The 16853-nt window shown below is 41.1% G+C and overlaps 1 protein-coding gene and 1 pseudogene across 2 annotated transcripts in view; one reads left to right on the plus strand and one right to left on the minus strand.

Annotated features, from left to right (window-relative positions):
• ST6GALNAC5 (ST6 N-acetylgalactosaminide alpha-2,6-sialyltransferase 5) overlaps positions 1-16853 on the plus strand; it is a 212636-nt gene that overhangs the window by 86130 nt on the left and 109653 nt on the right. The window lies entirely within an intron of this gene.
• Positions 2312-6468, minus strand: LOC148778048 (transcription initiation factor TFIID subunit 9-like; annotated as a pseudogene).

Genomic DNA, 16853 nt, shown 5'->3' on the forward strand with positions numbered 1-16853 from the left:
GCAATGTTTGGAGTGAGGGTTGCAGGGTGCATGACTTTCCTTTGATTGGGTGGTGGTGGTTAGATGACAAAGTGGTATTTCAGGAATCTCAATCATCAACTTTCAGGTGCCAACCAGACCGAGGTAAGCATATAATAACCATCCTGTACCTGGTCAGGGGTCTTAGTTTCTGCATAACAACCCAAAGATATGCATCTGATTGCTGTGTATATTCCTTGAGGAAGACTCTCCTATCACTGAACTATTGTTCAAGCTATCTTTCTTAATTGCTTTTGTTTTTTTTTTCTGCATATCATTTCTCTAATTAGTAACCATTTGAGTCTGCTGTTTGAAACTCAAGGAAGGCATAGGAGAGTAGAATCTTTTTCTACAAACAAGAAAGGGTGGGGGATCCACAGGGGCTTTTGTACATCGGAGGGACTCACAGAGTCCTGTTCAATTTCAATCCCCCTTTTCCTTTGATGTTTCTCAATCCTGAGGGGAACAGTAGCCAGACAAGAAAGGCAATTAGGTTTTGGATAGAGAGGTTAATCATACTTGTCAGGGGAACTTGGTTTTTGGGGGACCTGGTTTCTGAAGTGCTAGCTGAGTCCAGTTCCTCTTATGAAATTCTAGGCCTATAGAATATTGATCCAAACTCAGACATAGTTTTGCTTACTCAATTATCCATGATTCTAACCTTGGGGAACAATTAAATTCATAACTGTATTTATTAGCAACAGAGTTTCCCAGATGCTCAGTGGTAAAGAATCCACCTGCCAATCCAGGAGACAAAGGAGACCTGCATTCAATCACTGGTTCAATCAGATCTCCTAGAGAAGGAAATGACAACCCACTCCAGTGGTCTTGCCAGAATAATCCCATGGAAAGAGGAGCCTGGCAGGCTACAGTCCATGGAATCACAAAGTGTCGGACATGACTGAGCGTGTGCACGCACACACACACACATTTATTAGCAAGAGAGTAATGAGAGTAAAAATGAAATCATGTCCAGAATTCCTGAATTTGCCTTTTTTTAATATAAATTTATTTAACTGGAGGCTAATTACAATATTGTAGTGGTTTTGCCATACATTGACATGAATCAGCCATGGGTGTACATGTGTTCCCCATCCTGAACCTCCGCTCCCACCTCCCTCCTCATCCCATCCCTCTGGGTCATCCCAGTGCACCAGCCCCAAGCATCCTGTATCGTGCATCAAACCTGGACTGGCGATTCATTTCACATACGCTAATATACAGGTTTCAATGCTATTCTCCCAAATCATCCCACCCTCGCCCTCTCCCACAGAGTCCAGAAGACTGTTCTATACATCTGTGTCTCTTTTGCTGTCTCGCATACAGGGTTATCGTTACCATCTTTCTAAATTCCATATATATGCGTTAGTATACTGTATTGGTGTTTTTCTTTCTGGCTTACTTCACTCTGTATAATAGGCTCCAGTTTCATCCACCTCATTAGAACTGATTCAAATGTATTCCTTTTAATGGCTGAGTAATACTCCATTGTGTATATGTACCACAGCTTTCTTATCCATTTGTCTGCAGCTCAATTCCAGAAAAATGAATTTGCCTTTTTTATTAGACATTACCTGAAATTTAGGATGAATAATATTTTATATATCTAGGTTGATTATAATATAAATAATTCTGACCTAGAAACTGTATCTTGTAGCTTTAAAAACATATTTTCTCTATCATGTGGCAGGAAATAAGTAGAGATTAAGCTCTCTTAAAATAATTAAAGACAATTTAGATGACACAAACAGACTTTATTTAACACTTCATGAAGCAAGCATTCTCTGTTTGCCAGGGTCCAGAGAACTTCATAATGGGCTGGAAGGCAGTATGCTTTTATAGGATAAAGAATAAGAAATAAAGACAAGAAAATTAATAAGGAAAAAGGAAATACATACAGAACCCTGAATTGGCTCAGCATGTGGGGATTGGTTGACAGGATACACCGTGTTTCTGGTCAAATTAAACGTTTCTCGGGACTTGAAAGTTACCTGTATCAGTTTGATGACCTGGCATACCAGGTAGGAGTAGCTTCATCTTGGACCTAGACATTTATTTCAATGGCTATTTAAAGTGAATCCGAAACTTTATTTTTTCAAGAGAACAATTAGTTTTTATTTCAGGTGTTGTAGTCTGAAACTCAGTTGGTATCTTTTTTTAATTGAAAAATATGATAACCTTATATACTCATTAAATGCTATCTTTTAAAGCTTGGAAACATGCACCATGCGCGTTTAATCTCAGTACAATGGATTCAAAACCAAGTATGCATGTTACCTGCATCAAGGCTAGATTACAAATTATTAAAGTCATCATCATCTTCTTCATATTTTGTTTTCAATGCACTTGATGATTCATTGGTAGTATTTTGGTGATTACACCACATTAGTAGTAATAAGAATGTTTTAGGACCTAATTAATGATGGTTTAATTACAACATTTTGAACAACTGCCATTGCAGGAATTGGTGCTTTAGTGCTGGGGGTTTTGAAGTGGGTATCCGTACTGTGAACCTTTGCCCTATGAGGGACACTTGAGTCCCTGCTTTAGCTGACACAAACGTAGTATGTGGGAGTACTTGGTCAGCTCATAACTGAACCAACACTTAACTGAGGAACTATTCTTCTTCTTGCAGAAGTAGATGCCTTTTTTTGTTTGTTTGTTTGATTTGCCAAGAAGCACTAAAGAAAAGAGGCAGTAACAACAACTGTTGAACTTGTGTGTGCTAAGCTTTGTGCTATTTGCTAAGCATTAGGCAAATTAGATGCCTTTTTTGTAGAGACCTAAATCTATAATTTTGAGCAGTCAAGCAATATCTGTTCAGTTCAGTTCAATCGCTCAGTCGTGTCCGACTCTCTGCGACCCCAGAAACACAGCATGCCAGGCCTCCTTGTCCATCACCAACTCCCGGAGTTCACTCAAACTCATGTCCACAGAGTCGGTGGTGCCATCCAGCCATCTCATTCTCGGTCGTCCCCTTCTCCTCCCGCCCCCAACCTTTCCCAGCATCAGAGTCTTTTCCAGTGAGTCAACTCGCCGCATGAGGTGGCCAAAGTATTGCAGTTTCAGCTTTAGCATCTGTCCTTCCAATGAACACCCAGGATCAATCTCCCTTAGAATGGACTGGTTGGATCTCCTTGCGGTACAAGGGACCCTCAAGAGTCTTCTCCAACACCACAGTTCAAAAGCATCAATTCTTCGGCGATCAGCTTTCTTCACAGTCCAACTCTCACATCCATACATGACCACGGAAAAAACCATAGCCTTGACTAGACGGACCTTGGTTGGCAAAGTAATGTCTCTGCTTTTTAATATATTATCAAGGTTGATCATAACTTTCCTTCCAAGGAGCAAGCGTCTTTTAATTTCATGGCTGCAATCAGCATCTGCAGTGATTTTGGAGCCCAAAAATATAAAGTCTGACACTGTTTCCACTGTTTTTCCATTTCCCGTGAAGTGATGGGACAAGATGCCATGATCTTTGTTTTCTGAATGTTGAGCTTCAAGCCAACCTTTTCACTCTCCTCTTTCACTTTCATCAAGAGGCTTTTGAGTTCCTCTTCACTTTCTGCCATAAGGGTAGTGTCATCTGCATATCTGAGATTATTGATATTTCTCCCAGCAATCTTGATTCCAGCTTGTGCTTCTTCCAGCCCAGCGTTCCTCATGATGTACTCTGCATAGAAGTTAAATAAGCAAGGTGACAATATACAGCCTTGATGCACTCCTTTTCCTATTTGGAACCAGTCTGTTGTTCCATGTACAGTTCTGACTGTTGCTTCCTGACCTGCATACAGATTTCTCAAGAGGCAGGTCAGGTGGTCTGGGATTCCCATCTCTTTCAGAATGTTCCACAGTTTACTGTGATCCACACAGTCAAAGGCTTTGGCATAGTCGATGAAGCAGAAATAGATGTTTTTCTGGAACCAACTTGCTTTCTCCATGATCCAGCGGATGTTGGCAATTTGATCTCTGGTGCCTCTGCCTTTTCTAAAACCTGCTTGAACATCTGGGAGTTCACGGTTCACATATTGCTGAAGCCTGGCTTGGAGAATTTTGAGCATGACTTTACTAGCGTGTGAGATGAGTGCAATTGTGCGGTAGTTTGAGCATTCTTTGGCATTCCCTTTCTTTGGGATTGGAATGAAGACTGACCTTTTCCAGTCCTGTGGCCACTGCTGAGTTTTCCAAATTTGCTGGCATATTGAGTGCAGCACTTTCACAGCATCATCTTTCAACATTTGAAATAGCTCAACTGGAATTCCATCACCACCACTAGCTTTGTTCGTAGTGATGCTTTCTAAGGCCCACTTAACTTCACATTCCAAGATGTCTGGCTCTAGGTCCGTGATCATGTTATCGTGACTATCTTGGTCGTGAAGAGCTTTTTTGTACAGTTCTTCTGTGTATCCTTTCCACCTCTTCTTAATATCTTCTATTTCTGTTAGGTCCATACCATTTCTTTCCTTTATTGAGCCCATCTTTGCATGAAATATTCCCTTGGAATCTCTAATTTTCTTGAAGAGCTCTCTTGTTTTCCTATTCTGTTGTTTTCCTCTATTTCTTTGCATTGATCACTGAGGAAGGCTTTCTTATCTCTCCTTGCTATTCTTTGGCACTCTGCATTCAGCTGCTTATATCTTTCCTTTTCTCCTTTGCTTTTTGCTTCTCTTTTCACAGCTATTTGTAAGGCCTCCTCAGACTGCCATTTTGCTTTTCCGCATTTCTTTTCCATGGGGATGGTCTTGGTCCCTGTCTCCTGTACAATGTCACGAACCTCCGTCCAGAGTTCATCAGGCACTCTATCTATCAGATCTAGTCCCTTAAATCTATTCCTCACTTCCACTGTATAATCATAAGGGATTTGATTTAGGTCGTACTGAATGGTCTAGTGGTTTTCCCTACTTTCTTCAATTTCAGTCTGAATTTGGCAATAAGGAGTTCATGATCTGAGCCACAGTCAGCTCCTGGTCTTGTTGTTGCTAACTGTATACAGCTTCTCCATCTTCGGCTGCAAAGAATATAATCAATCTGATTTCAGTGTTGACCATCTGGTGATGTCCATGTGTAGAGTCTTCTCTTGTGTTGTTGGAAGAGGGTGTTTGCTATGACCAGTGTGTTCTCTTGACAAAACTCTATTAGCCTTTGCCCTGCTTCATTCTGTGCTCCAAAGCCAAATTTGCCTGTTACTCTAGGTGTTTCTTGACTTCCTACTTTTGCATTCCAGTCCCCTAGAATGAAAAGGACATCTTTTTTGGGTGTTAGTTCTAAAAGGTCTTGTAGGTCTTCATAGAACTGTTCAACTTCGGCTTCTTCAGCATTACTGGTTGGGGCATAGGCCTGGATTACTGTAATATTGAATGGTTTGCCTTGGAAACAAACAGAAATCATTCTGTCGTTTTTATGATTGCATCCACGTACTGCATTTCAGATTCTTTTGTTGACCATGATGGCTACTCCATTTTTTCAAAGGGATTCCTGCCCACAGTTAGATGTAATGGTCATCTGAGTTAAATTCACCCATTCCAGTCCATTTTAATTCACTTATTCCTAGAATGTCTATGTTCACTCTTGCCATCTCCTGTTTGACCACTTCCAATTTGCCTTGATTCATGGACCTAACATTCCAAGTTCCTATGCAATATTGCTCTTTACAGCACCGGACCTTGCTTCTATCATCAGTCACATCCACAACTGGGTATTGGTTTTGCTTTTGCTCCATCCCTTTATTCCTTCTAGAGTTATTTCTCCACTGATCTCCAGTAGCATACTGGGCACCTACCGACCTGGGCAATTCCTCATTCAGTATCCTATCATTTTGCCCTTTGTTACTGTTCATGGGGTTCTCAAGGCAAGTATACTGAAGTGGTTTGCCATTCCCTTCTCCAGTGGACCACATTCGGCTGTGGTCCATGTGATCAGATCAACTAGTTTCCTTTGATTATGATTTCAGTATGTCTGCCCTCTGATGCCCCCTCCCAATACCTACCGTCTTATTTGGGTTTCTCTTACCTCGGTCGTGGAAAATCTCTTCACAGCTGCTCCAGCAAAGTGCAACCGCTGTACCTTACCTTGGACGAGGACTATCTCCTCAAGGCCGCCCCTCCTGACCTTGAACGTGGAGTAGCTCCTCTCGGCCCTCCTGTGCCTGCGCTGCCACCGCCTGTTGGACGTGGGGTAGCTCCTCTCGGTGGCTGGCCCTGGCCTCAGGCGTAGGGTAGCTCCTCTCGACTGGCCTCTTTGCCTGGTCGGTTGCGCCGGGGCCGGCGTCTCCTGCGTCTGCGCCGCCGGGGCCGGCGTCTCCCAGGTGGTAATCTAGGGCTCTAATATGACTTGATCAATGGCAAGGGGGTTTGATTTCTTTGCCTTGCAATATCTAATTTAAAAATCTCTTGGGAGAGGAGAGGTAAATGGTTTAATTGGTATATTCTGTTCCTTCACTTCCTTCATTTATGTCAGCTAAGGACAGGACATGAAGACCCAGAATTAATCTGCACATTAAAATAATTAATCATAAGGTCATGTAATTCAGAAGGAAATAGTGGGGATGAAAAGTTTCAGTAGGAAAAAGACAATGAGATGGGAGATAAGATTGTTTTCTTTGCTCTGTAGAGGATTTTTTAGTTTGATGTAGTTCCACTTGGCTATTTTCGCTTTTGTTGCCAATGTTTTTGATGTCAGGTCCATGAAATCACTGCCAAGATCAATGTCATAAAGCGTTTCCCCTGTTTTCTTAAATAAAATTAATAATTTCAAATTAGGGATTGTTAAAGCTAAAAGAGCATGATGACTAAAAAGCTATAAAATTATTGAAACTGTACCATCTGAAGTATTTAAATCTCCAGAAAGTTTATCTTTTATCTTATAATAGGTTTTTTGGGGGTTTTTGTTTGTTTTTGTTTTTCAGCAAAAAAAGGAACACGGGGGAAACTAGAACCAAAAGAGAAAATTTTGGGCTTGTGTATAAATTCCCCTCAAATCCCTCTATACTGTGCAGACACATTCATATTTCTAAGCAGGATAACAGGAATTGTTGTTCAGTCATTCAGTCGGTCCGAATCTTTGAGATAACAGGATCGGATAAACAGAGGAGGATCTCTAAACAAATGCAAAATGTTGAATTCACAGAAGCCTCCTGTCCTGCATCATGTCCGCCCCCCCACCTCCAACTTGTCATCCTCAGATGAAATGGGCTTGATAAATCAGAGGAAAGGTCAGGATAGACTATGCTTCAGTAACAAATAAACCTAACAAGTAAATCTTTTAACACACTGAGGTTTATTCTGCCCTCAAAGTCCAAAATAAGTCAGATGACCCATTTCTATCCTGTAGCCTGCCAGCTTGCTGTGTCAGGAAAAGAGGGTGCTAACAGAGACATAGAGAACAGACTTGTGATTGCCAAGGGGGAGAGCGACGGATCGGGATTCTGTGATTAGCAGATGCAAGCTCTTATATAGAGAACTGATAAACAATAAGGTTCTACTGTATACCACAGGGAACTACATTCAATAACCTGCAATAAACCATAATGGAAAAGAATATTTTAAAATATATATAGGCACACATATGTATGCATATATAACTGAATCATTTTGCTGTACACCAGAAACTAACACAACATTGTAAATCAACTACACTTCAATAAAATAAACTTTAAAAAAGAAAAAAAGGAGAGAGCTGTAAGTTTGTTCCAAGTGCCTGTGGGGGCCAGGAAGTACCCTCATGACACTTCCTCCCACATTTTATTGATTGTAACTTGGCCACATTATCCCATCCTAAGGGAATTTGGGCCAGCAAGGGGACATGGAGTGGGACTTAGAGGTCTCTGCCTCAGGAGACTTTCTGACTCCTGTAAGCTCATCCTACCTTAGCAGTCAGCTCCCTGATTTCTTTCCACAGACCCAGCTTCCCTCCAAAGAAAGAAAACTGGACAGTAAGAAAGAGAGAGAGAGTGATTGAGAGCCTTAGCTCTCATATCAACCTCCAGAGCACAGAATTATAGAGTGGTGCCAGATTCCAGTGTCAGAAAGTCCAGGTCATCCTGAGTTGCTAAAGAGTGAGAAAAGAGAGAAACAAAACTATTAAAATAAGAATATATGCTAACACTAATTAAATAAGATGATAAATAAGAATATACTTCTTACTCTCCTTCCCTTTCACCCACGTAACTATTTCCACTACAGTGATTCTGACAAAGTATATGTCTGATTTCTTTACTCCAAAAACATATCAAGAACTATAAGCTCAGACCATTCATTTTCAACCTCATCTTCATTTGTTAAAGGGCAGCTATTACTGAGCCATTTCGTATTCTACTGAATATCCTGTGACATTGTGGTCAGCGGCATGAGTGATACTTTTTGGACTCATCCAACCAACATACTGAATGTCTTCCATCTGCCAGGCCTTGTGCCAGGTTGATGCTTGGACTGCTTCTTCTCTAGAGCTCATGGCCTAGCAACTGCCATCTGAGTCTAGACAGATATGTTCCAGGAAACATATCTGCCGTTTCTTGTAAGCCACATCCTGAGGGGTGTTGGTGGGTCTGTGCTCAGCCAGAAAAGGAAGAGGGCCTCTGAGGCACCAGTTGCTTACCGCTCCCTACTAATCACATCCAGGATGGGATGGCATGTACATTAAAGACAAAAACCTTCACTGTTCTCATGGGAGTTAAGAATTGGAATTAGTTTTTCCCAAAGCCAACTTCAACTCCCTCCAACCGTCAGATTTTATTTGAGAACTGGGAGAGCAGGTGAGAAGACATTGTGTGTCTGTTTGGATCTCACTTTGGCATCAGAGATGCTCCTTGCCGGCCGTGATGCTGGCCCACGGTGAGTGGGACTGGAATGGGAGCAGAAGCTGTGAGCTGGACCCTAGCAGGTACACTTCCAAGTTCTTCCACTAACTAGTTCTGTGGCCTGAAAGAGTCCTTTGGTCCCTCTGAGCTGCAGTTTCCTCATGTGTAAGATTGAATGCTTGGACTAGACAAGCATCTCCCAGCTGTGACAAATGATTGTTCTGGGCTTCTGTGTTCCTGCCTCTATAACTGAGGTCCCCAGGCCTGTGTCACATGGGGTCGGCAGGGAGGATGCATCAGTGCCTTGTCATCAGAGTGATCCACTTGAGAGGCATTCCCCCACAGTAGCTTGCCAAGAGAGAAATGATTAGATATGTCACCTCCAAAACTCTTTGGAGTTGATTTCTTTTTTTCAACAACTTTCAAATTCTCACTATGATCTCAAACTGAAGAAGGAAATAGTCCTTATCAAGCCAGTAAAATCAACAAGTGGAATGGCTGGGGATCTCTGCACATCACCAAAACACTTTGCCAAAGGGTCCTTAGCCCATTGGTGAGGGTTCAGAGAGACACTGATCAGGCAGGGTGCTGCCTGTCGCTGAGAGCCCAGCTCACCCAAGGGGACTTGCCATGTGATATTGTGGAGGTACAGACTTCAGTGCTTCAAAGAGGCTCGGCCTTCTCACATTCACAAACATATTTTACACGTGAGGGAACTGAAGCCCAAGGAGGTTGATTAGCCCAAGGCCATGAACATTGGGCAGAAATGAGATGAAAACGTGCATCTTCTAACTCCTGACTTACTAGAAAATTCACAGATGCTTTCACTGAAATCTGAATCAGTAATAGTCATATGGCAATGATAGTGCTGGGCTTCCCTGATAGCTCAGTGGTAAAGAACCTGCCTGCCAATGCAGAAGACATGAGACTCGGGTTTGATCCCTGGGTTGGAAAGATCCCCTGGAGAAGAAAATGGCAACCCACTCCAGTATTCCTGCCTGGGAAATTCCAGGGACAGAGAAGCCTGGTGGGCTACAGTCCATGGGGCTGCGAAGGGTCAGACATGACTTAGCAACTAAACAACAACAACAATGGTAGTGCCAGCAATGGTAATAATATATACCACATATTTATGTTACATGTGTATTTTATACACACACATACACCATTTATTGAGCAGCCACCATTAGCCAGGCACTGAGATAGTCATTTTATATATCTTAGGTCTATTTTTATAGTAACTATAAGATATATTCTCTTCATTATCATTTATAGCCCTTACTGTGCACAGACATTAAACTAGCCACCATGGTGAAATTTAGGAATAAATTAAGAAAGAGCCTTGTCCTTAAGGAAATAATAGAAACCTGTGACACAAGTCACAGAATATGTGACAGCAATAGGAGAGAGAAGATGTCAGAAGAAAGGTTTGGCTACATTCTGGGGGGATTCAGAGAAAAGGACTTGTATTTTTCCATATTGAATGGATTTTGAAAGGAAAGACAAGGGAGGAGGTGGCTGGACCGAATCCTCAGTAGAAGGAAGGATGCTGGGCACTGGAATCGGGATGAAGGACTTTCCAGAAAAAGCAGAAGCAGTGAGCCTGAAAGTCTAATAATGCTGCTGCTGCTGCTAAGTCACTTCAGTCGTGTCCGACTCTGTGCGACCCCAAAGACGGCAGCCCACCAGGCTCCCTGTCCCTGAGATTCTCAAGGCAAGAACACTGGAGTGGGTTGTCATTTCTTCTCCAATGCATGAAAGTGAAGTCGCTCAGTCATGTCTGACTCTTAGTGACCCCATGGACTGCAGCCCACCAGGCTCCTCAGCCCATGGGATTTTCCAGGCAAGAGTACTGGAGTGGATTGCCATTGCCTTCTCCTTTAACTATACTACATGGAACCAAACAGCAAATCAGCTGGGATGTTGATCTTGGGCCAGTATATGTCACAGTCAAGGGACAGTGAGTGTAAAACATTTAGTAGGTAAAGACCCAAAGTGACTAATCCCATGAACTATCTGCTATAAAGAAATCTTGATTTCAGATTTTGTTATACCAAAAGATATGGAAAAACCACTAGAAAACTTGTAAATTTGGAGTCTAAGCTGAAAGCAAAGTGGAACTTACCCAGCCCACTCTAAGGGTCTCTTCATAGGAGAAACTAAAGCAACTTCCTGCAAAGTCAACAGGGTTTACAGTGGTAGAAGGTCGTTGATTCTGAGCACACAAATCTGAAAATACAGGGATCATATCAGTCTCCCAGAAACAGAACATGTGCAAAAGGTAAAAGCCTGATGTGGCACAATTAACCTATATCTGTGCTTTAAAGGGGAGTGGTGCTTTCTCCACTGAAGAACAAAGAGAGAAGGTTGGACTTATGCCCATAAATAAATAGTGTTATGCCAGTAAATGTTTACACACTAGCTTTCTCTCTTTTTAATATTATTTTTGATGATTAGTTTTAATTGAATAATAATTACTTTTAGAAAAGGCAGAGGAAACAGAGATCAAATTGCCAACATCTGTTGGATCATCGAAAAATCAGAAGAGTTCCAGAAAAACATTTACTTCTGTTTTATTGACTACACCAAACCCTTTGACTTTGTGGATCACAACAAACTGTGGAAAATTCTTAAATGGATGGGAATACCAGACCACCTCACTTGCCTCCTGAAAATCTGTATGCCATTCAAGAAGCAACAGTTAGAACTGGACATGGAACAACAGACTGGTTCCAAATCGGGAAAGGAGTATTTCAAGGCTGTATATTGTCACCCTGCTTGTTTAACTTATATGCAGAGTACATCATGAGGAACGCTGGGCTGGAAGAAGCACAAGCTGGAATCAAGATTGCCAGGAGAAATATCAATAACCTCAGATACACAGATGATACCACCCTTATAGCAGAAAGCGAAGAAGAACTAAAGAGCCTCTTGATGAAAGTGAAAGAGGAGAGTGAAAAAGTTGGTTTAAAATTCAGTATTCAGAAAACTAAGATCATGGCATCTGGTCCCATCACTTCATGGCAAATAGATGGGGAAACAATGGAAACAGTGAGAGACTATTTTCTTGTGCTCCAAAATCACTGCAGATGGTGATGATTATAGCCATGAAATTAAAAGATGCTTGCTCCTCAAAAGAAGCTATGACAACCTAGACAGCATATTAAAAAGCAGAGACGTCACTTTGCAGACAAAGGTCTGTCTAGTCACAGCTATGGTGTTTCCAGTAGTCATGTATGGATGTGAGAGTCAGACTATAAAGAAAGCTGATGGCCGAAAAATTGATGCTTTTGAACTGTGGTGTTGGAGAAGACTCTTGAGAGTCCCTTGGACTGCAAGGAGATCCAACCAGTCAATCCTAAAGGAAATCAAGGATTGAAGGCCAGAGGAGAAGGGGATGACAGAGGATGAGATGGTTGGATGGCGTCACCAAACTTGATGGACATGAGTTTGATCAAGCTCTGGGAGTTCGCAATGGACAGGGAAGCCTGGCGTGCTGTAGTCCATGGGGTCTCAAAGAGTTGGACATGACAAAGACTGAACTGAACTACTTTACAATATTGTGATGGTTTTTACCATACAGCAACATGAATCAGACACAGTTATATATGTATCCCCCCAATCCTGAACCCTCCATCTCCCTTTTAAAATGTGAATATGTACATGCTTAAGCTTATTGTGAATTTTATTGATGGGATGGCAGTACACACTTTAGAAATAATGAAATGCTAACACTACTACTAATAAAATACAAATATGCAATAGTTTTTGTTGTTAATTTCATATAGCAAATTGGTCCTCACAGAATGCTTTCATTGATTTTTGCAAAATTCTTGTGTCTACTATTTACAATAGCTAAGACATGGAAGCCACGTGGATGTCCATGGGCAGATGAATGGTTAAGAAAGCTGTGGTACATATACACAATGGAATATTACTCAGCTATAAAAAAGAATGCATTTGAGTCCGTTCTAATGAGGTGTATGAAACTGGAGCCTATTATACAGAGTGAAGTAAGTCAGTAAGAGAAATACCAATATAGTATTTTAACACACATATATATATATGGAATTTAGAAAGACGATAACGATGACCCTATATACAAGACAGCAAAAGGGACGAAGATGTAAAGAACAGACTTTTGGACTCTGTGGGAGAAGAGGGTGGGATGATTTGAGAGAATAGCATTGAAACATGTATATTACCATATGTAAAATAGATGACCAGTGCAAGTTCGATGCATGAAACAGGGCACTCAAAGCCGGTGCTCTGAGACAGCCCAGAGGGATGGGTGGGGAGGGAGGTGGGAAGGGGTCTAAGGATGGGGGATACATGTGCACCCGTGGCTGATTCATGTCGATGTATGGCAAAAATCACCACAATAGTGTAAAGTAATTAGCCTCCAATTAAAATAAGTAAATTATTTTTAAAAACGTCTTGTGTCTATAGCCAATCTGCAGTTGCGATTAATGAATGTGTATAGTCCCAACATGAATGTAGCTGGTGTTTTTGGTTACTTAATGAGAAGAAGGGCTTCCCTGGTGGCTCAGAGGTTAATGCGTCTGCCTCCAATGCGGGAGACCCGGGTTCGATCCCTGGGTCGGGAAGATCCCCTGGAGAAGGAAATGGTAACCCACTCCAGTATTCTTGCCTGGAGAATCCCATGGATGGAGAAGCCTGGTAGGCTACAGTCCACGGGGTCGCAAAGAGTTGAGAAGAAAGGGTTTCCTTGGTGACTCAGAGGGTAAAGAATCTGCAATGTAGGAGACCCAGGTTGAATCCCTGGGTCGGGAAGAGAAGACCCCCTGGAGAAGGGAATAACTACCCACTCCAGGATTCTTGCCTGGAGAATTCCATGGACAGAGAAACCTGCAGGGCTACAGTCCATGGGGTCACAGAGTCAGACACCGCTGGGTGACTAACAGTTTCACTTTCACTTCAAGAAGAAAGTGAAACAAAAAAAGACCAATGTTGAAACTTTTCTCACTCATGACAAACTTCTTTGCTGAATCAAACAATAGTTTTCAAATAATAGAAGACTGGCTTATCAATTTGATGCTATTCATGATATAATGATTTATAGACACAGCACACTTTAAGGCTTAATTTGCAATATTAACATTTTCTCCACTATTCTACTTGTTTTGCAATTAGCAGTATGATAAACCAAATTCTGGTTTATAGTTTGTACTTATTTCTATGATATAAATACTTTTATATGGATGGATTCCAGCTACCAAAGAGATGTCATTGAATGCAGAGTAGGGAAGAGAGACATGGTAGCAGAACTTGTATGATGCTTCCATTGTTAGGGACTGAATGTTTGTATTCCCTTAGAATTTGTATGTTGAAGACTTAACTCCCAGTGTGATAGTATTTGAAGCTGGAGACTTTGGGAGGTAGTTAACTTTAGATGATGTCACTAGGATAGGGCTTCCATGATAGTATTAATGTCCCTATTAAAAGAGGAAGAAATACCAGAGCTTGCCTGCATGCTACCTTGTAAGGTCACAGCCTCAGCTGGAAGGCTGTCATTTATAGGCCAGCAAGAACACTCTTACCAGGAACCACATCTGCCCAGCTCCTTGATTTTGGACTCCCCAACCTCCAGAACTGTGAGAAAAGTCTATCGTTGAAGCCACTCAGTCTCTGGCATTTTTCTTATGGTAGCTTGAGCTGACTAATACAACCAGCGTTGAGTGGATGTAAACTTCAAGACAGAGTTAATACTAAAATGTTTTAAAGCAATTAGAAATTGCTGTCTTGAGTATTTATTTCTTACACATTTGTTTTGTTTACTTTTTTATTTTGAAGTAATTATAAGACACATAGGAATTTGCAAAAATAGTAGAGCCCCACATACCCTTCACCCAGCTTCCCCCAATGTTGACGTCTTGTATAACTGTAATACAATATCTTGAACATGAAATTGAGACTTGTATGATACTACTGGAGCTGAACCTGCAGTATTTTGTCATCTGATATGGAAAAGTCCCTGATGCTGGGAACGATTGAGGGCAGAAGGATAAGAGGACATCAGAGGATGAGATGGCTGGATGGCATCACTGATACAATGAACATGAACTTGGGCAAACTCCAGGAGATGGTGAGGGAGAGGGAGGCCTGGCGTGCTGCAGTCCATGGGGTCACAAAGAGTGGGACACAACTGGGCAATTGAACAACAACAACATGATATTACTAGACCAAAAACATTGATCGGTTATCATTTTTATATAGATTCATTGGTTGGTGTGTTATGTTTGTGGTATGTGTGTAGTTTTACCCCCTGTATAGATTTGTATAACCATCAGGACATTCGAGATGCACAAATGTCCCATCACCACAAAGCAATTCCCTTGTGTTTTCTCTTTAGATTGTCTCTATCCTTGTCTCTCATAATTTTTAGTCTGTTCTCCATGTCTGTTATTAATATAACAATCAATATCCAAAATGTTTTAAATATAGAACCATAGGTTATGTAAATTTGAGCCTTTTTTACACTAAGCAGAATTCTCTGAACTTTGTTTCAGGTATTGTTCTTTTTTATTGCTAAGCAGTGTTCCATTGTGTGGAGGTACCAGTTTGGTTAACCACTCACCCACTAATGGATATTTGAGTTGTTCCAGTATTATGGATACAGCACCCATAAACATTTGTGTACAGGTTTTTGGATGAATGTAATTTTTCAATTTTCTGGGATGTGCCCAAGAGTGTGATTGCTGAGTCATATGATAAAGTGCACAAAATTTTTCCAAATTATTTTGGAAATTATTTTCTCAGGTGGTTGTATCATTTTACTTTCCTGCCAGAATGTATGACAGATCAAGCAAACATCCTTGCCAGAATTTTGTGTTGTTATTATTTTTCATTTTAGCTGTTTTAATAGTTGAATAATGAAATCTAAACAGTGGAAGCAGTGTCAGACTTTATTTTGGGGGGCTCTAAAATCACTGCAGATGGTGATTGCAGCCATGAAATTAAAAAACGCTTACTCCTTGGAAGGAAAGTTATGACCAACCTAGATAGCATATTAAAAAGCAGAGACATTACTTCGCCAACCAAGGTCCGTCTAGTCAAGGCTATGGTTTTTCCAGTGGTCATGTATGGATGTGAGAGTTGGACTGTGAAGAAAGCTGATCGCCAAAGAATTGATGCTTTTGAAGTGTGGTGTTGGAGAAGACTCTTGAGCGTCCCTTGGACTACAAGGAGATCCAACCAGTCTGTTCTAAAGGAGATAAGTCCTGGGTGTTCATTGGAAGGACTGATGCTGAAGCTGAAACTCCAATACTTTGGCCACCTCATGCGAAGACTCTGATGCTGGGAGGGATTGGGGGCAGGAGGAGACGGGGACAACAGAGAATGAGATGGCTGGATGGCATCACTGACTCGATGGACATGAGTTTGAGTGAACTCTGGGAGTTGGTGATGGACAGGGAGGCCTGGTGTGCTGTGATTCATGGAGTCGCAAAGAGTCGGACACGACTAAGTGACTGAAATGAACTGAACTGATTGAGATATTAATTTGCATTATTTAATGGCTAGTGATGTTAGACAGCGTTTCATGTATTTGTTTGTCACCCATATTACTTCTTTTGTGAAGTGCCTCTTTATATATTCTACCCAGTGTCTAATCAGATTTTTTGTTTCCTTACTATTGAGTTTTGAGAATTCTTTATATCATCTAGATACAAGAACTTTGTCAGATATATAGTTTGCGAGTTTTTTCTTCCAGTCTGTAACTTATCTTTTCATCCTCTTAAAAGGGCCTTTTGTGGCACAAAAATTTTAAATTTTGATGAAGGTAAATTTATCAGTGCTTTCTTTTATCGATATTGCCTTTAATACTATGTCTAAAGACTCCTCCTCTAGGTTTAGATCCTCAAGAGTTTCTCCTATGTTTTCTTATAAAATATTAAAATTTTAAATTTAAATCCACAATCATTTTGAGTTAATATTTTATATGGTATGGTTTTAAGTCAAAACTATTTTTTTCCCATGGTTGTCCAGTTGTTCCAGCACCTTTTGTTTGAAAGCTTAT

The sequence above is a fragment of the Moschus berezovskii genome, chromosome 4, assembly GCF_049115385.1.
Source record: "Moschus berezovskii isolate FMDL1 chromosome 4, NW_MosBer_1.0, whole genome shotgun sequence".
NCBI classification, from domain to species: Eukaryota; Metazoa; Chordata; class Mammalia; order Artiodactyla; family Moschidae; genus Moschus; species Moschus berezovskii.